The following is a 20,379-nucleotide window of genomic DNA, read 5'->3' as shown; positions in this document are numbered from 1 at the left end:
GCAAATCCAACCAACTGAGTATCTCAAGTATAAATTTTAATAAAGTATTTATCATAATGCATACAAAGTAAATTCCACCTTTATACAACATTGCTTGACATTGCCATCTGACTAGCCCCATTCCTGCGCCTTGATAATTCTTTTCCTTTCAAATATCTATCCAATTCGTTTTTGAAAGTTACTAACGAATGTACTGTCACCACCATTCCCAATCACAACTTGCTGCATAAAAATGTATGTGGATTTATTACATATATATCCAAAATTATATAATTTCCTGTATTAAATAGAAGGCTAACCCACAAAGGTCAGTGATAATAAGTTAAATATACACTGTTAAGGTTAGATAATGTTCAGTAAACTGAGACTACATTTCAAAGATACTTTGCGAACACCTCCTAAACCTGTGAGCACTACCACCTGGAAGGACAAGACCACAACCATCACCAAGCTCCCCCAAAAGCCACACACTATCCTCACGTAGAAATATATCACTGTTTTTCAATGTTGCTGGACCAAAATCCTGGAATTCCCTCCCTAACAGCATTGTGTACATCCCTACACCATATGGATTTCAGAAGTCACACAACACCAGGTTATAGTCCAACCGGTTTATTTGAAAACACAAGCTTTCGGAGTGCTACTGCTTTGTCAGACGAAGTAACCTGTTGAAGGAGCGAGGCTGCGAAAGCTTGTGATTTCAAATTAACCAGTTGGACTATACCCTGGTGTCGTGTGAATTCTGACCTTGTCCACCCCATTGTCCAGCACCAGCATCTCCACATCGTATGGATTTCAAGGAGGCAACCCACCAACACCTTCGCCAGGGCACTTACAAGTGGGCAATAAAACTTGGCCTAAGCAATGATACCCACATCCCATGAACAAAACTAATAAAAACGAATTTTACAAACACGTCACTGGCTGAAAATCACTTTGAGCAGTTGTGGGATCATGAAAGGCAAATGAAATGTCTTGCTTTCCTCAATTCATTTTGCCCAACAATACTGGACAGTTGTTAACAGCTACGTCAGACATCTTGAAAGAGACACCCAAGCTCCCATGACTGGTTGCGCTGACTCGCAGGACATCAAAGAACAAAGAACAAAGAAAATTACAGTGCAGGAACAGGCCCTTCAGTCCTCCAAGCCTGCACCGACATGCTGCCTGTCACAACTAAAACCCCCTACCCTTCCGGGGACCGTATCCCTCTATTCCCATCTTATTCATGTATTTATCAAGATGTACTTTAAAAGTCACTATAGTATCAGCTTCCACTACCTTCCCTAGCAGCGAGTTCCAGGCACCCACCACCCTCTGTGTAAAAAACTTGCCTCATACATCACCTTTAAACCTTGCCCCTCGCATCTTAAACCCATGGCCTCTGGTAACTGACTCTTCCACCCTGAGAAAAAGTTTCTGACTGTCCACTCTATCCACACCCTTCATAATTTTGTAGACATTGAATAGGTTGCCCCTCAACCTCCGTCGTTCCAGTGAGAACAACACAAGTTTCTACAACCTCTCCTCATAGCTAATGCCCTCCATACCCGGCAACATCCTGGTAAATCTGTTTGTACCCTCTCCAAAGCCACCACATCCTTCTGGTAGTGTGGCGACCAGAATTGAATACAATATTCCAAATGCCGCCTAACTAAGGTTCTATAAAGCTGCAACATTACCTGCCAATTTTTAATGTCAATGCTCTGGCCGATGAAGACAAGCATGCCGTATACCTTGTAGATGACCTTCTCCACCTGCATTGCCACTTTGTGACCTATGTACCTGTTCACCCAGATCCCTCTGCCTATCAGTACTCTTAAGGGTTCTGCCATTTACTGTATATTTTCCATCTGGATTAGACCTTCCAAAATAAATTACCTCACATTTTTCCAGATTAAACTCCATCTGCCATCTCTCTGCCCAATTCACCAACCGATCCATATCCTGCTGTATCCTTTGACAGTCCTCATCGCTAACCACAATCCCACCAACCTTTGTGTCATCAGCAAACTTACTAATCAGACCAGTTACATTTTCCTCCAAATCATTCATATATATATTACAAATAGGTCCCAACACTGATCCCTGAGGAACACCACAAGTCACAGCCCTGCATTCAGAAATGCACCCTGCCACTGCTACCCTCTGTCTTCTGTGACCAAGCCAGTTTCTATTCCATCTTGCAAGCTCACCTCTGACCCCATGCGACTTTACGCTCTGTTTCAGCCTGCCATGAGGGACCTTGTCAAAGTCCTTACTGAAGTCCATGTAGACAACATCCACTGCACTACCCTCATCGATCATTTTCATCACTTCCTTAAAAAACTCAACCAAGTTAGTGAGACACGACCTCCCCTTCACAAAACTATGCTGCCTCTCACTAATACGCCCAGTTATTTCCAAGTGGGAGTAAATCCTGTCTCGAAGAATCCTCTCCAATAACTTCCCTACCACTGACATAAGGCTCACCGGCCTGTAATTAGCTGGATTATCCTTGCCAACCTTCTTAAACAAGGGAACAACGTTGGCTATTCTCCAATTCTCTGGGACCTCCCCTGTAGCCAGTGAGGATACAAAGATTTCCCTCAAGGCCCGAGCAACTTACCCTCCATTGCCTCTCTCAGTATTCTGGGGTACATCCCATCCGGCCCTGGGAACTTGTCCACCTTAATGTTATTCAAGACCCCCAATACCTCCTCCCTTTTGATCTCAACATGACCCAAACTATCTACCCACCCTTCCCCAGACTCATCATCCACCAAGTCCTTATCTATGGTGAATACTGACGCAAAGTACACATTTAATACGTTGCCCATTTGCTCTGGCTCCACACATAAATTCCCTTCCCTGTCCTTGAGTGGGTCAGCCCTCTGCCTGGCTACCCTTTTGCTCTTTATATGTGTATCTATGTGTACCACAACATTGTAAGATAATTGGTAAGAGTTACCCCAGTTGCTAGTGGATGTTCATAGAGTACCATTAGCTGCTACCTGGCCAATGGGATGCCATGGAGACAGAAGAAGATGGTGAGATTAGTTACGGATTGATCTAGCTTTCTGTCAGACAGGATAATATTGACATGTCAATGCTCAATTAAAATTCCAGCTGGAGCTGGTCATGTGGATGCTGCAGATAGGAAGCTGCCTTCTATCACCTTAAATTATAAACACTGTGCATTAAATTTTGGTGCCTTAAATCTGTTAGAAGTGTAGCTGTGAGCTAACATCAGCAAAGTCAGATGGCAGACACAAAGAAAAACACCATATTGAATTTCTGGTATTTGATGTTATTCTATGATCTGTTTTTCTGCTTAATTCTTAAAGATACAACAAATTGCTCACCTGATCCACATAAATCTCAACATGCCAAGTCTGTGATTGAACTCCACCCCATCCTTCCTTTACTAGTATTCCACCAGACTCCCTGGCTGTTGTTTCAACTTATTCTTGGCTCCAAACATCTGGTTAAAATCCAGCTGTCCTTGCCTGCACAGGGTCTTGTCATTAGTGAATGTGGAAAGGATGTTTCCTCTTGTGAGAGAATCTCTAACTGGAGTTGCTGGTTAAAAATAACAAATCACCCATTTAAAACAGAGATAAGGGGTAATTCCTTTTCTCACAGGGGGTTGTAAGCCTTTGGAATTCTGTACATCTAAAGACGATGGAAACAAAGTCTTTCAGTATTTTCAAGGCAAAGATAGGTCAATTATTTATGAGCGAAGGATGAGGAATCAGTGTGTATGTGAATTAAGCAGATCAGTCACAATCTTATTGAATGTCATAACAATGGGTGGCACTGGTCATTGCTGTCTCACAGCGCCAGGGACCTGGGTTCGATTTCAACCTTGGGTAACTGCCTGTGCGGAGTTTGCACGTTCTCCCCGTGTCTGCGTGGGTTTCCTCTGGGTGCTCCGGTTTCCTCCCACAGTCCAAAGATGTGCAGGCTGGGTGGATTGGCCATGGGAAATGCAAGGTTACTGGGGACAGGGTAGGGAGGTGGGTCTGGGTAGGATGCTGTTCGGAGGATCAATGTGGACTCAATAAGCCAAATGGCCTGCTTCCACACTGTCGAGATTCTGTGATATTATTCTATGTTCTATGTTCGGTTCGAGTGGCCTCCTGCTCCTAATTTGTGTGCTCATGTGGAAGTGCAACATGAAGCTAAAATGGTGGCAAAATGAAAGTCTGCTTTAATTATTTTCCAAACAAATGTGGTGGAAATATTTCTGAGATTAGTCAAACTCATGCACAAAATGTCATCCTTGAGAATGTGATTCATTATTTCCCAGCAATATCTGACTGGCTGTTTCCCCGCTTCTGTAGCAGGAAGTGAGCACTGAAATCCATAGGAGGTGTTGGTCTGCAATCTCTCAGTCTAACTATGATGGTAGATCTACATCTGCCTTGATGGTAGTGGCACTGAGAACCTGAGTGATGGCAGGAGATCATCAGAAATCCTAACGGAATCTCAGGACTTAGAAACCGAGATCCTGGCTGAATCTTAAAGATGTGCCAGTGTCATTCTGCGTAAAAGTTGTGATAAGAGCGCAAAATATTGGAACAAGAATAGGCCATTCGGCCCACTGAACTGCTCCACCATTCAACAAGAGCATGGCCAATCTTCAACTCCACTTTTTCACCCACTTCCCACATTCCCTGATTTCCTAAGAGACCAAAAGTATGTCTATCCCAGCCTCAGATATATTCAATGATGGAACACTGGCAACCCTCTGGGGTAGAGAATTCCAGAGATTCACAACTCTTTGAATGATTCAATCCTTGGTGCCTTGCCCTAAGACTCTTCGCCCATGTTCTAAATTCCTCAAACAAGGAAAACAATAAAATATAAACTATGTATTAATAAATGTTTAATATCCAACGTTACTTCTAATCTCCAGTTGATCTCAATTATGACCTAGTTGAATTTCTAATCTAACAGTAAACAAGGTGCATTGGACTAGAGATTCATTTACTTTGAAAGGCTCCTGTGTAGAAACAGGACGAAGCCATTCAATTAGGTCATAGCCTATCTGCAGCCAGTCTCCATTGACCTGCCTTGGTTTTGTAACCCTTAATGACCAACCAAGGTTCATCTATCCAAGTCTTAAACTTTTCAATTGCTTATTGGGGGAAAGTTTGAGATTTCAATGTCATTTAAGAACAATTTCCTGATATCATCCTATAATATCTTTGCTCTGATTTTAAGGCACTGTTCCCCCATTCCAGATCTCCCCACTAGAGGTAATAGCTTCTATCTACCACATCAACAAGTCTAATCATTTTAAATAACCAGATCATCCCTTAAACTTCCAATGTCCATGGCAGCCTATGCATAGCTCAGCCATAATCTCAATGAATGACAGAACAGACTCAAGGGGCTGAATGGCCGACTCTTATTCCTATTTTCTTAACATATCTTCATTTTCTTGACCCTGTTTGCCTAGGTATCATTCTGGTGAGTCTGCACATTACTCTGTCCTAGTCCTAATTCTCCATTCTGAGGTGAAATGCCCAGGGTTGAATCCAATATTCTAAATTACTTTCAACTAGAGCATGATACAATTGTGCTATATCCATCCCTTTGTGATTCAGTCCCTTTGAGGTGAAGGTGGCATTGTTTAGCATTTGTCTTTAATCTGTTTTCATTGGCTTCAAACCTTAGTCACCCTGCATGTCCGGTAAATATCTGCTCAGCAACCTTATCATTTATCTTCCATGTATTACCAGATTGAAACCATCACATCCTCCATACTGGCTCCTGATAATCTTAACGAATGGAATTGTTCCAGCTAACATTGCTGCAAGTAGCTGCAAATCCAGTCATTAAACTTGACTGTTCTATTCAATTTGAGCCAAGTTTTATTGTTTCCCAAGTCTTTTTGATGCCCATCTCCCTTAAAAGTCATGCTGATATATTTTTCACCTTTGATTGCTCTGGGTAATGGTGATACATACTTAGGGTGGTGTTAACAGCGCAAGTTCAGCATCGTCACAAAGTGCCTTTAGCTTTGTACCAATTGTGATATTTTCCCAGTTGGCCACTGCTCCATAAAAGACATTTGCCACCTCTTATAGCATGGGGTACTGGGTAAGGGTTTTCAGATAGTATGCTGCTACCAATCATCTTTTGTCTTTGCTTTGTCTTGGGCCCATCTAGTGATTAGCTGTCAGCTTGCTCCAGAGCTTGAGCACAAAAATTAAAGTTGACATTCTGGTGCAATACTGAGGAGGTGCCACACTATCAGAGGTAGTCTTTTTAGGTGCAGTATTTATCTTGGGTGGATGCAAAAGATGGCATGATACTATTCTGAATAAGAGCAGGGGATGTATGCTCAGTGGCCTTGTATCTATCCTGCAATCAACATCACAATAAAGAGATTTTCTGCTCATATTGTCATTTGTGAGAGCTCACTGTGAGCAAACGGCTACTGTGTTTCATAAACTAAGACAGTGACTACTACATTTCCAAAATGCTGCATTGGCTGCAAAGTGCTTGCAATATCTGGTAGTCCTGAATGGTGATATAACACAAGACTTTTCCTCTTTGTTTTGTGATCTAACTGCTAAAAGCAGTGCAGTAAGACTCACTTCTCCAGTTGTAGCTTTGGCTCTACCACAAAACTATAGCCTCAGATTAAAGTGAAAGCACCTCTCCGTGCTTGCAAGGGTCATTTCCCATATTGTTGAACATACTAAATAACAAGCGTTGTTATCAGTTCTATACCATGAACAGCAGCAGAGAGAGCTGTTCAAAGTAGCAGATTATCTTACGTGTATACCCTGCTTGAGTACAAACCCCCATTGACGGCATCCTTTCACAAGGTCTGTAACCGTCTTCAACCCTATGAGGTCTTTGCATCCCTGCAGTTCTCGCTTCTTGGCCATCTTTGGTTTTATTCGCTCCGTTGTCGGCAGCCGCGCCTTCAATCAAGGTATAATCTTTGGAATTCTCCCACTAACCCTCTTTGTCTCTCTCACCTCTCTCTACCTTTCAGCTGCCCATTTGAACTTATTGCTTTTGGTCAGCTGTCCTAATTTCTCCTTGTGTCATTTGTTGTCAAATTCTGTCTGATAATCTGTCCACAAAGAACCCAAGGAACGTTTTATAAATTTATTCTTGGCAGTTGCATCACTGAGATGTTCTCTTATGTGGGTTTTTTGACCATATATTTATGAAAGGATCTTTTTGCTGACCTCCCATTAAGTGTGTTGGAACTCCATCTAAATTCATTCATAAAATCAAGACAAAATGTTTTATTGCAGTGAAGCAAATCATGTTTCCAGTGCTACATCTAGATAAAAATTGTTATTTGCCATCCCTTTAAAAAAAAATTTGCAAAGCTCTTTGAAAAAAAAATCCACATGTTAAAAACAGAAACACAGAAAATAGTCAATTTTTTTTAAAAATAGAAATTGTTAAATAGATAAACTTAAAACAACCAAGTCAGAATTAACTCATGCCCTTTGCTGGATGTAGTTCAACAGTGGAGCTGTTCTGTAACAGAGTGTCAATCCGAATGTGAGTTTTGTTTCAGATATTGCTGCATTGACACGTTTAGTGCTAACCATGGCAGGAGGAGTATGCATGTATAATTAGGTATTTCCAACCCTCCAACATTGCCTAGGACGCTCTAGTAATTACACTTCAAGCTCCTGTCATGAGGGAATCTGGAAGGTTAATCAGAGAGATTTAAAAAGATGTAATTATTTTATTTTCGGGGAAAAGACAGTGGTGTCAGAGTAATGTGACTTGACTCGTAATCTGAAGGCCTAGATGATCAGTCTACTTGGGACACAGGTTCAAATCCAACCATGGTAGCTAGTGTAGATTCAATGAATAAATCCTTGAATATAAAGGTAGCCTCAGTAGTGGTGACCACGATAACTACAGCTGATTGTCATAAAAATTTACCTCAGTCATTAATAGCCTTTAGGGAAGGAAACTGCCATCTTTACCAGATCTGAGTTACCTGTGACTCCAGTCCCACAGCAATGTGTTTGACTCTTAATTGCCCTCCAAAATGGTCCAGCAAACCATTCAGTCCAAGGACAATTAAAGGTGGGCAACAAGTACGGGCCTTGCCAGTGGTGCCCATATCCCTTGAACAAGTAAAAAGTTATTTGCAGACTTGCAATTATGAGTCATAAAATTAGTGTACCTGGTATTAAAATTGTCATTTGATTGGTAGTCAAGAATCAATTAGTTGGTAACAAAGTGTCTGTGCATTTTCCAATTGGCTTTGGGGAGGCAGGGCACCATGGTGATAGGTATAGTGGGTACCAATGGAATAGGAGGCCATGTGATGATACCCTCAAGAATATGTCCAACCAAATTTGACAATCGGACACAAAGGGATCATCGATCCATCAACTTGCAGCCTTCAGGCTTCTCAACAGTCAGCTGCATTCAGCCAGACAGAATTGTGCTCAGGAACAATCTACGAGTAGTACAAATGGGGAATTTTCCCTTTATGTTGCTTCATTCCCGTGCACAGGAAACCAAAACCTTAAGGTTTGGATATTGTTAAGAAGTCATAATGGGAGACATAGGAGGTAGAAGTGATAGAACCCCAGTGCTGAAAGTGGCCATTTGGCCCCTCAAGTCTACACTGACCCTCCAAACAGCATCCCATTCAGACCTCCCACCCTATCCCCATAACTCTACATTTACCATGGCCAATCCACCTAAACTGCACACCTTTGCAGAAACCAGATTATCAAACAGAACCCACGCTGACACAGGGAGAATGTGGAACTCCACACAGATGGTCACCCAGGGCTTGGATTGAACCCAGGTCAACCACTCTGAAGTGACAGTGCTAAGTACTGCCTACTGTCCCCGTGTATCCACTATGGAAGGTAACGTCTTTGCCTGGACAGTGGTTAGAATATGAAACTTCCTATCTCAAGGGAGCTGTTGAGGTGAATACCATAAAAGCAGTTATAAGCAAGTAAGATAAACACATGAGGGAGAAAGGAAATGAAGAATATATTGATTGATTGGGATGAACAGGGGATAAGAAGAGGATTATGTAAACACCAGCATGGGCTAGTGGGGCTGAATGGCCTGTTTTTGAGCTGTTAATTCTATAAAAAGTAGGAAGAAAGAACAAATTTAAAACAACAACAATTGGGACTTTGAGCACCTTTCCTTAGCAACAAGTGTTTAAAACTGAGACTAATTTATTCCTTGTTTCCAATTCCAGAACTGAAAGGTCAAACATGCTCATAATGAAATGCAGTTCAAGCTGTTGAACTGTTATAAAACTGAAATTGGCATTTCTGTCCCCTTTCATTGATAGTGAGCCAGAAACTGTGGTAGGATTTCCATGTCTGTTCCTGAAAGATGCAGCAATCTTTTCTCCATTAAGTATGTAAGTGCTTGTGTACATTGCCAGCAAAGTTTCTGAGAATTAAACAAGAGTCTGATGTTTAATAGTGAACCTTATCAGTGTCCATTCGGGGGATAAAATGAAAAATGATGCCTAAGAGTAACGGAAATAGGAAGGTCATTCTATTTAATTTTATCTTCCTTCAGAATATAGAAAACTTAAATTTCAGCCACCAGTAAGGTAAAGTTGCCATGGTTCTACTGGACCATAAGGCTGCTCTCTCTTCAGAGAGTGATGATTGAACCTGAAATTCACCCCACTTCAGGTAAGGGAAGTGGTTGAGAAGGAGAAACTTCCATGGTAGCTTCAGCCAGTGGAAAAATTGAACCCATGCTTTATGGCATCACTCTACATTGCAAAACAGCCATCCAGCCAACTGAGCTAATCAAGGCCCCTAAGCCACGAATAATTGTCAATCCATCAAGATGTTACCTATTTGCTAAGCATTTCTTGTATATCCCAGGAATGGGTTGAACCCCGTGACACTGGCTGGTTTTAGTAACGCAGTTTAGCATGGTTCAGCAGGTGAGGTGGCGGCCTGGTGGGACTCCATTGAACTATTGAGTCATACCAGTCTTGAAAATTAACTCTGCTTTTCTCTCTCCACGGACGCTGCCAGACCTGCGGAGTTTCTCTTGGAGACTGTGTTTGTTTCAGATTTCCAGCATCTGCAGTATTTTGCTTTCGCACGAGGAGATTGTTTCCAGTGGCAGAAAGCAGTGCATAGGGTTTTAATAGGATTGACAAAAGAACTGGAGGCTACATTAGGAAGAAGGATTTTACACAGCATGTTGGTGTAATTTGGCACATACTGTGTGACAGATTGGTGGAAGCAGATTCAATGGACACTTTCAAAAGAGCATTGGATTCAAAGGGGAAGGTTTGCTCTGCTATGAGGAAGAGGAAGGGACTGGCACTGTTTAGATGGCCTTTTGTAAGGATTGTTTCCTGCTACACTGTATTATTCTTTGAGGAAGGGATCAATATTGGTCAGGACACCAGCAAGCACTTTGTTGCTCTTCTTCAACATCTTCCCACAAAAAGCAGCAAAGTTTTGGTTCGATGTCTCCTGCAGAAGACAGTGGCACTGCAGCACTCCCTTAGCACGGTGCCTGATGGAACATGCTGAATTCTCTTCAGTGAAGCTTGAGCAGCGGGCGAATGTGTTGCCCACTGACCCACAGTTAGCACCTACTGCTGGATGAATTGCTGCTTCCTCTGACCCCTACACCATCAGATGTCCAATCACAATCACGCTCTGATCTGTACAGGCACCGTTCTCACTCTAATTATTACAGTGCACTGCTCATTAGACCAGGGGTATTGAAATGAGTTTATATAGGGACAACGTCGCACCTCTTAACAACAGAAAACTCGGATGGGACGTTGAAATTGTGATGGGGTGACACGATAAATCAGGAATCGTTTGCAAAGTCTAAGCCCCGAGGAAACATCTGAGGAAAGGGTCTTAAAATTATCTAATTATCCTCCACGAAAAATTACTCCCATTGTGCAAAAGGGCACTGTGGGAATGTAACATTACTGGGGAGTGGGGACTCAAGAGACACTGCATGCCCTATTACATTACATCTTTTTTTAAAAAATGATAAATTATGACAATTCCAACACACTAAGAAGACAGCATAAAACAAAATCCTTTCAGAAATACACGGTTAAGATTAAACCTATGTAAGGGGTAATCTCGATGGTGGAACTGCCAAAACAACGCTGAACACAAATACTTTGAAGAATATACTTATTAAAGCGAGCAGTTCAGGTCCTTAACGGCTGGTATATTCTTCAGAACAAAGATTGCAATGCAAGGACCAAACAGCTCAAGTGTTTCCAATACTCAACACAAGGTGATCATTTCACTCAGTAGTTTCATTGAGCCCCCTTCTCAAACCGGAGTGCTGCTGTGAGTTTCCCAAGGTGAGTTTTAGATCTTTTCATGTGCTTAAACTTCAAGAGTCAAAAGTCAACTATACACAAGCAGCACCAGGCACCCATCCCGCCGAGAACCTCTTAATGAGTGCCTAAAACATTCCATCTGAACTTCAATACATCACAGCAGTTAAACAACAAGAGAAGAAAAAGACTCATCTAACACAATAACTTTACAAATCGACCACGCTGCAGTGAACAAGATTCTGTTGTGTGACAGCGGAGCGTACCTTATCAATTATGATCTTGTATTTTGGATTCTGTCGAGCTAAAGATACGAACAAACCACTTAAATTCACAAAGCTTTCAAGGTTTTTTCTTTGGGGGGAGGGGTTAAAGATCACAATCAAATGGACTATTTGCAGCAAGATTGAATTGATCAGAACTGGTCGCGAGCCCTCATACCTTTTCTATTGCTTCAGGTCCGTCCCAGTATGAGCCGGAGAAGTTGTGGTGGTGTTATCCCGCAGCCTGGGGAAAGGGTACAGGTGTGCGATGGGGGGAGAGAGAGAGACAGACAGAGAGAGAGAGAGGGAGAGAGAGAGAGCCTGCTGGCTGGAGGTACACAGCTGGTTAAAAAAAAAACTTCTTTGCTCCTGTTCTTTAGCTGGGATGTGGGCTAGGTCCCATTAACTGCAGAGAATTTTACAACTGACACACACATAACCAGGAATTCCTGATCATATGGTAATGATATATCCCTTGTGTTGGAGCCAAGAACACTTTATTAGCCTTTTGTTGGATTCCACACCTCCCACCCCAACCCCCACCCCCCACTTTGGCTTGTGATCCCCTCGTTCCTCGGCTTGTTCAGTCACAAACCCAGTGCAACCGAACGTGTCATTTTATCAAACGTGTCACCGCTGGGGGTTTGTGAAAATAAACTGCACGACAGAGGATGCTTTGCCACATTTATCAGCGCTTACAATGATCATTGGCCAACGATCTTACTTTGGGGCAAGGCTGGAGGTCAAGAATTTGCCCAGTGGAAGTCAATTCTGCCACAATTTCTTTCTGAGAGCATTCAGAAAAGTGCAAGTATGTTTACTTTTACAAAAAAAGAGCTTGATGGGAGGCCCCCAACTTTAGTTGACAGGAGACGCCTGGCCATTTTTAGATTTATAACAAGCCAGTCTGAGCTTCAAAGTGCTCATTGCACTAGAATAGCCTCATTCAAAGACTATACTTTCACTGGAGTGAATGGCCAGCCCTCCCTTCCCCTCATAAATTAAAATTAACCTCAAGCACTCAGCAGACCACAAAACCCATGAAAAGAGATGCAATACAATTAGCATTTACTTTCCACTGAAATGTTTATTGTCACTGAAATGTTGTCAAAATATCTGCCCACGAATTGCTGAGGAAGAACATTGCACTGAGAGTATCAGGATCAAAATCAGAAGTTCTGAAGAAGGGTCACTGGACCAGAAAGTTAACTCTGCTTTCTCTCCACAGACACTGGCAGACCAGATGAGTTTTCCCAGCAATTTCTGATTTTGTTTCTGATTTCCAGCATCCACAGTTCTTTGGTTTTTTTTGGAAAGAATCAGGATGATGGGGGGTCAAATCAGGTACAGACAGAGAGTGAGATAAAGATTTGCTAAAAAAAAAACAAGAGAAGACAGTAGCAGAAAGGAAAAGTAAGAAAAATGATATAACTATAACTCTAGGAAGAATTACTATTGACTGCAATGAGGGCCCACAGTTTTGGTTGCTCCCTTTCTGGGCTGGAGAGATTGGGCAGCATCTCAGGACCATAAATCTCGTTATTAGAATAGGTATAGATTACCAACCCTGATTTTCTGCGTTGAGATTTCATTCATATTCACCACGCAAATCCAGCATTTCTTGATACTCACAGGTTGGGAAGCAGGGGCATGAGACTTTGCTGCCAAATTCATAGACTGAATGGACAAGTGGCCCCAGTTGTCTAGCAATTTGAGAGAATTCCCAAATTCACTGTGTATCCCTTGATCACCTTATTTTGCTGGTTTCTTTTTAATGTGCTAACAATGATGGACTTCATGAACTCATTACTAATTATCCATCAAATTCTGGGCTATTATTAAACTCAGACAAAATTACTGAAGACGGAATTAAATAAATGTGCCCATTTTTGAAAGTGTAGGGAAGAAGCAAAAACTGCCTCGAAGTTTTCCGTGATGCACAGTACTCCAAATGCAGTGCCACCAATGCCCTGTATAACTGAAGCATGACCTCCCTACTTTTGAATTCAATTCATACTTTTGGACCATTCTAAAGAAGAGTCACTGGACCCGAAATGTTAACTTTGTTTTCTTTCCACAGATGCTGCCAGACCTGCTGAGTTTCTCCAGCAATTTCTGTTTTTGTTTCTGATTTACAGCATTCCTTTTTTTTTTGAATTCAGTTGCCCTCCTGTTAAATGTTAAATTCCTATTACCTTTCCTAGTTACTCGTCTTATCTGCGTAAAATGTGTTAGGACACCCAGATCACTGCATCTCAGAGCTCTGCAACATCTTGCTATTTAGATAAGTGTTCCTTTTTTATTCTCCCTGGCAAAACAATTTAATTCTTTTTCCCACATCGCATTCCATTTGCTAGATCTTTGTCTCCTCAGTGAATCAATCCACATCCTTGCTGTAATGTGAAAATGCAAATGATTAGTAATTAGTGCACAGCAGGATTCCACAACAGCAACAGGTTCAATGTTTAAATTATCTGTTTTTGTTGCTATTTGACTTTAAATTCAAGCGACTAATAGCAACAATAACGATGATGATGACAATAATAACCGGTCTGTGAACAGCTCCTATGATGCTGCTTGGCCTGCTGTGTTCATCCAGCCCTGCACCTTGTTGTCTAGGAATGAAGTGCAAACAGGCAAATGTTTGCTTCACCAGTTGGGATGAAGTCCACTTTGTCCGTACAATTTTTTTTTAAATGTAAATTTCTATTTAAACAAGGGCTTCAGTAGAAAGAATCAGACAATCAATGAAACATGTCTGCGCACCAGGTCAAAATACCAGTCTGGACCAGTATAGATCTGTCTGTTGATCTAATGAATGAAAAGCAGTTGGAATTTGCACAAACCAAATGCACAAATCCTAATACTAACACTGCAAAATGATAGATGCTAGCATTGACAAGAATCTGTAAAGCACTTCAGGATATCCCACAGCTCTTTACAGCCAAATAAGTCTTCTTGGAATTGTAGTTTCTGTTGCAGCAGTAAACAATGGGCAGGTACTTTAGTTTGGTGATGCTCATTCAAGGAAAAATATTGGCCAGAACATCAGAGACAAATCCCCAGATTTTTGACTAGTGAGTGCCATAGATGGAGACAGGATTGCAGTGGCATTCCAACATCTTGGGCTCAAGTGCCAAGCCAAATTGTTGTTCGCTAAAGGTACGGTTTTCATTTGGCCAAACTGGTTGATTACTGACCTTCAAATCCTTCCAATACATCTGATAGCAGAGGTATGTTTCCTGATCAGCCATCCTACAGACGACAATGGCAAACCTTTGCAGTACATTGCCCATAAGCACAGACCAATCCAATGGAAACCCATATCCCAGCCCTTGGGGAAACCAGGATGGGGGAAAAGACAGTGTCGAAGAATCTTTTACAACCTCACTTCAAGGAAGCAGGCAAGCCTAATTTAGTGAGAGATAGTAGGAACTGCAGATGCTGGAGAATCCGAGACAACAAGGTGCAGGGCTGGACGAACACAGCAGGCCAAGCAGCATCACAGGAGCAGAGAGGCTGCCTCGACCCTTCATCAGAAAAGGGGGAGGGGAAGGGGGTTCCGAAATAAATAGGGAGAGAGTGGGAGGCGGATAGAAGAGGGATAGAGGAGAGGATAGGTGGAGAGGAAACAGAAGCCTAATTTAGTGCCTCATTCAAAAAGTGATACTTCCAACAGAGGAGAACTCCCTCAACAATGCACTTCAGATACTTGGGCCCCTGAGGAAGTGCTGCACATTTGGTGAGTGCCAATTGGCGCTGAATTTTCTGCATTGCAACTGTGACTACACTTTGAAAAGTACTTCATTAGCTGCAAAGTGCTTTGAGATGGCTTGAAGTTATGAAAAGTACATTTTCTTTCTGCCTTCCAAAACACTTTAGTGAAGATGATGGTAATGTCACTGGAGTACTAATCCAAAGGCCAAAGCTAATTTCTTTTATTTCAAAAATATACATTATTCATAACAAATATCTTTATACATAGTCACAAATACAGTTCGATTCTGTTCTGTAGTATATCAAAGAAACAAACAAACATTGGAGTTTGACGCTGAGGATGTGAATTCAACACCCACCATAGTAGCTGGTCAAAACTGGATTTATAAATCTGAAATAAAAGCTAGCCTCAGTGATGGTAACCATGAAACTATCATCAGTTCGTTACAGAAACCCATCTGGCTCACTGAGATATTTAATATGCAATCCTTACCCAGTCTGGTTTGATGTGATTCCAGAGCCAGGGCAAATGATAGCTCCTAATCCTCTCAGCTTGGGCAACCAATAGACCAGCAATGGCCACATCCTATGAATGAAGAAAATAGAAGTATGTGTACATACTTACTTAGGAACTATGTCATTCAACACCACTACTGTCTTGAGTTTGCCACATGGCTTGCCTGGCAACTAGTAACAGATGAGCAGAAATTTCATCCAACTAAGTCTTTTAAAAATGCTTTCATTCTTGCCATAAATTATGATCCCTAGCCACCAACTCCATTCTCCCTAGCAACTAAGGTTTAACCGGACTATTTGTAATCTTGATGCACCATATTTATCCTAAGATGAGCTTTTGACAATATCTCTGCACCATCAGCAAGAACCCCTGATCCCACCTTTACAACAAAGTCCACCTCTGTCTTTTCCTGAAGCCCTCATTGAACCCTTTGCTTCTATACCTAGCTAATGTAATGCAGTCCTGACCAGCCTCACACTATCTACTGTCCATAAGTTTAAGACCATCAAAATTGCTCATCCCACTGTGACCTAACTCACAACAAGTTCCATTTAACCATCAACACTTGTGCTCACTGGCCTGAATTAATTTCCAGTTAAAGAATACCTTGATTTCCAAATTATTTTCCGTGTTTTGAAATCCCTCCAAGGCCTCATCTCGTCCCAGGCCTATAATCTCCTCTAGCCCTACAACCCTCCACGATATCTGGGCTTTTCTGACTCCAGTCTTTTGCCTGTTTTAATTGCTTGATTATTGGTGGCCTTTCCTTCAGCCATCAAAGCCCAAACTCTACACTGCCCTCTGCAAACGTTTGCTAATATTTCTATCCTCTTTTAAGATAGCCATTAAAACCTTCCTCTTTGAGGAAGCTTTTAGTCCTTTTCAGTCATTTCTCCTTATGCAAACTTGCTGTCAAATTTTGTTTGACAATTGTTCCTGCGAATTGCCCTGTGATGTTTGCCTAATTTGAAGGGGCCACATAAGTACAAGTTGTTGCTGTTGAGAAGACATTTCTTAAAGATGTACAAAATTATGAGAGGTTTTGATCGAAAAACTAAAGAGTAACTGTTTTGACTGCCAGAAAGGTTGGTAATCAAAGGACACAGCTGTAAGACAAGTGGTAAAGAAACTGGAGAATTAGAGAGGAGGAGAATGTTTTATGCAGCAAGTTGTTGTGATCTGAACTGTGGTGTCTCAGAGGGTGTTGGAGGCAGATTCAAAATAACATTCAAAGGTAACTTAGATAAATAGTTTAAGAGGAAAACTTAAAGGAGCTAAGGGGATTGAGCTAGGGATGTGTGGAACTAATTGGGATATTCTTTCACATAGCTAGCACAGGCATGATGGGCTGAATAATCTCCATATGCATTGGATGATTCCAGGGGTTCTAAAGTACAGGAAAGCAGTTAAAAGTATGAATATTGAGCTTTGGGTAAAACAATATGGGGTGACAACTAGATCATCTCAAAAATCACAGGAAGACCATGCAATGTTTAGTGTTGAAGAATATCATTTGGCTCATCAGGGTTAGCACATTTTCTGAAAGGTTGACCACCTGAATCCTATTCCTCACTCTTTCTAACATCACTAACAATAGCAAAAAAGACGAGTACGGAACTTGGATCGTGGCTCAAAATAGATATTGCCAAAGCTTTCATCACTCATCAGGACAGATGCAAAAAATGCCAAGTTTCAATTGATCGGAACACTTTCTGCGACAGAAGAAAAGGGTGGCAGACTGATTGGTATGTTGTCTTGAAAGTTAGAATTAACTAGGGGCTTGGGGAACTTGTCATTCCCTATTGCTTTCTCCTTTGTTATACCTCGGCCAATCAAAGTCAACTTCTAACCAATCAGCATCCTTTCCTGTAGAATACATGGCGATTGTTTGAAATTTGGCATTCTTGCATTGGTCCCTGATGAATGTGAGATGAACATTTCAGCAACATGACTCAATGTCCAGTGATACAGAAATAAGGAGTATAGATACTGGAAATCTGAAATTAAAAAAAGCAAGTGCTAGAATGTGTCATCTCTGAAGAAGTCATATTCAACTGGAAACAATAACTGTTTCTTTCTCTACAGATGCTGTCAGACATGCTGGTTATTTCCAGAACTTTTAGTTTTTATGGCTTTGTGGTTTCGTTTGTCATCTAATACTAATCCAGTTCCTGTTTATAAACTGTTGTGGATTCTGCATCCAAAGTTGTTTCTGGTCAGACAAGACAGCCATATTAACTGCCTACATGAAAAAGAAAACTGGTTTTGTCATGTTTTTAAGAGATTTCATTCTTTTAGAGTTGGTCTTTGTTACTGACTCATCAACCAATGGTTACAGAAACGCAAACAGGAGTAAGAGTAGGCCATTCAGCCCCTTGATCCTACTCCACTATTAAAAATAAGATCATGGCTGAACTGTTCATGGCTTACACCACTTTACCGCCAGCTCCCATAACCTTTGACACCCTTGCTCATCAGGAATCAATCCTACCCCAGATTTAAGTATATTTAATGACCCTGCCTGCACTATTCTCTGGAGAGGACAGTTCCACAGACTCTCGAAGGTCTGACAGAAAAGACTTTTCCACATCTTCATCGTAAATGCGAGATGCCCTACACTTAAACTGTATCCCCTAGTTCTAGTCTCTGTCAAACATCCCCTCAGATCCTCCCTGTCAATTTGCCTCCTGATGTATCTCAGAATTTTGAATGGATTTTCCATTAATCTTGTTTGAAGAAAGAAAAAAATTTGTTCAGGCCAGAGCTTGCTGAAAGATGATGAATGTATGAACAACACTGTTCAAAATCAACACAGGTTACTTGATGATTTGTGCGAGAAACAGCGGCTTGATTGAAGGATAGAAGATCCTGAGGGGTCTTGACTGGGTGACCTGGGAGAATCTAGAACCGGGAGTCACTGTTTCAAAATGAAGGGTGACCCATTTAAAACAGAGCTGAGAGGTTTTATTCTCTCTCTCAGAATGGCATAAGTCTCTGAAACTCTTTTCCTCAAAAGATGAATGAAGTCGAGTTGCAGGTGAAGAAGGTTTTCATTATGCTTGTTTTCACCAGTCAGAGCATTGAGTAGAGGAGTTGGACATCATGTTATAGCTGTACAAGACATTGCTAAGGCCACATTTGGAGTACCGCGTGCGGTTCTGGTCGTCCCACTATAGAAAGGATATTATTAAAATAGAAAGAGCGCAGAAAATATTTACTAGGATGCTACCTGGACTCGAGGTTTGAGTTATAAGGACAGGTTGGATAGGCTGGAACTTCCTTCCCTGGAATGTAGGAGATTGAGGGTTGACCTTATAGAGGCCTACAAAACCATGTGACAAGGTAGATAGCCAACAGCTTTTCCCAAACTAGAGGGCATAGGTTTAAAGTGAGAGGACAGAGATACAAAAGGGTCCAGGGAGAAACTTTTTTTCACACTGTAGGTGGTAAGTGTCTGAAATGGGCTGCCAGAGGTAGTGTGGGACGTGAGCACAATTTTGACATTTAAGAAACATTTAGATAGATACATGGATGGGATGGGTATGGAGGGATATGGACCAAACTGCAGGGAAATGGGACTAGTTTAACTGTGAAAACTGGGCAGCATGAGCAAGTTGGTCCAAAGGGCGTGTTTCCATGCTGTAGACCTCTATGACTCTATAACTGTAGAGTTTGTGAATATTTTGATGCCAGATTCTTGATAAGCAAGGGGGTATTTTGATCAGCCATGATCTTATTGAATGATGGAGCAGGACTGCTCTTAATTTATATGGTTGTATGCAAAATCGCATCTCTCCCTTAAACTCCCTCCCAGCTCCCCGCCCCCGTCCCCACCACTACACTGCAGTGGCTTTCACAGATTTGCTACAGTTGCAGATTAATTTTCCATGAAAATCAACTCAGCAAGCTAGTCTCGCATTTATCAGGCTGAGGCTCTTTTTAATCACATGGTAATTGTTCATGTTCAACCATGATGTGGAGATGCCGGTGTTGGACTGGGGTGGACAAGGTCAGAAATCACACGACACCAGGTTATCGTCCGACTGCCAGGTTGCAGGATGCAGACAGTGTTTGCAAAGGTGCATATGCAGGGGACAAGTTCCAAAGGCTAAGCATTTGAAAGATGAAGATCTTCTACCAGCCGCTCCCACTGCACAACACTGCCCCACACTGATCAAGATCCACACTGAACCCTTCAGATTATGCGCCGTCTTAAGAAAAAAACATTAAAGTGTTCATTTTCTTTCTTACGTGTCCTTTCTGTCTCTTTACTCTGTCCCGATTTAGTCTTTCTTTGCCTGACTTTATTTCTTTTACAATTTGACATTAAATGCATCCATTCTAATTCACCCTCATTCTTTTCAGGAGATGTTCAATTCCTCCCATTGTTCAGTGTGGTGCCCAAATGTCCTGTTGCTCTCGCGATGCTGATATCAGCTCACCCTTCCATCACCTTCGTGGAAAACATTTTAAACCCTAAACATGCAAATGACATGACCTCAGGAGATGCCAGCTCACTTTTCAGTCAATGAAATATGTTTCAAGTATCATCATAGTTCCAAACTAGAGGGTTCAGGCTG

The 20,379-nt window shown here is 41.7% G+C and overlaps 1 protein-coding gene across 2 annotated transcripts in view; it reads right to left on the bottom strand.

Moving 5' to 3' along the window:
- The window catches only part of dcn (decorin), a 65,759-nt gene extending 53,777 nt beyond the window's left edge, over positions 1-11,982 (bottom strand). The window contains exon 1 of one of the 2 annotated variants that reach the window (XM_048607630.1): positions 11,744-11,982. The gene's annotated coding sequence lies outside the window, so the exon portion shown is untranslated. Of the gene's footprint in view, positions 1-11,568; positions 11,636-11,743 lie in introns of those variants that run through there. The other variant, XM_048607631.1, reaches the window with a different exon arrangement.
- Between the last annotated feature and the right edge of the window lie 8,397 nt (positions 11,983-20,379).

The sequence above is a fragment of the Rhincodon typus genome, chromosome 18 (genome assembly GCF_021869965.1).
Source record: "Rhincodon typus isolate 14 chromosome 18, sRhiTyp1.1, whole genome shotgun sequence".
Classification (NCBI taxonomy): domain Eukaryota; kingdom Metazoa; phylum Chordata; class Chondrichthyes; order Orectolobiformes; family Rhincodontidae; genus Rhincodon; species Rhincodon typus.
Note: the sequence above shows the minus strand (reverse complement) of the source record. Positions and strands in the feature narration are given on the sequence as shown.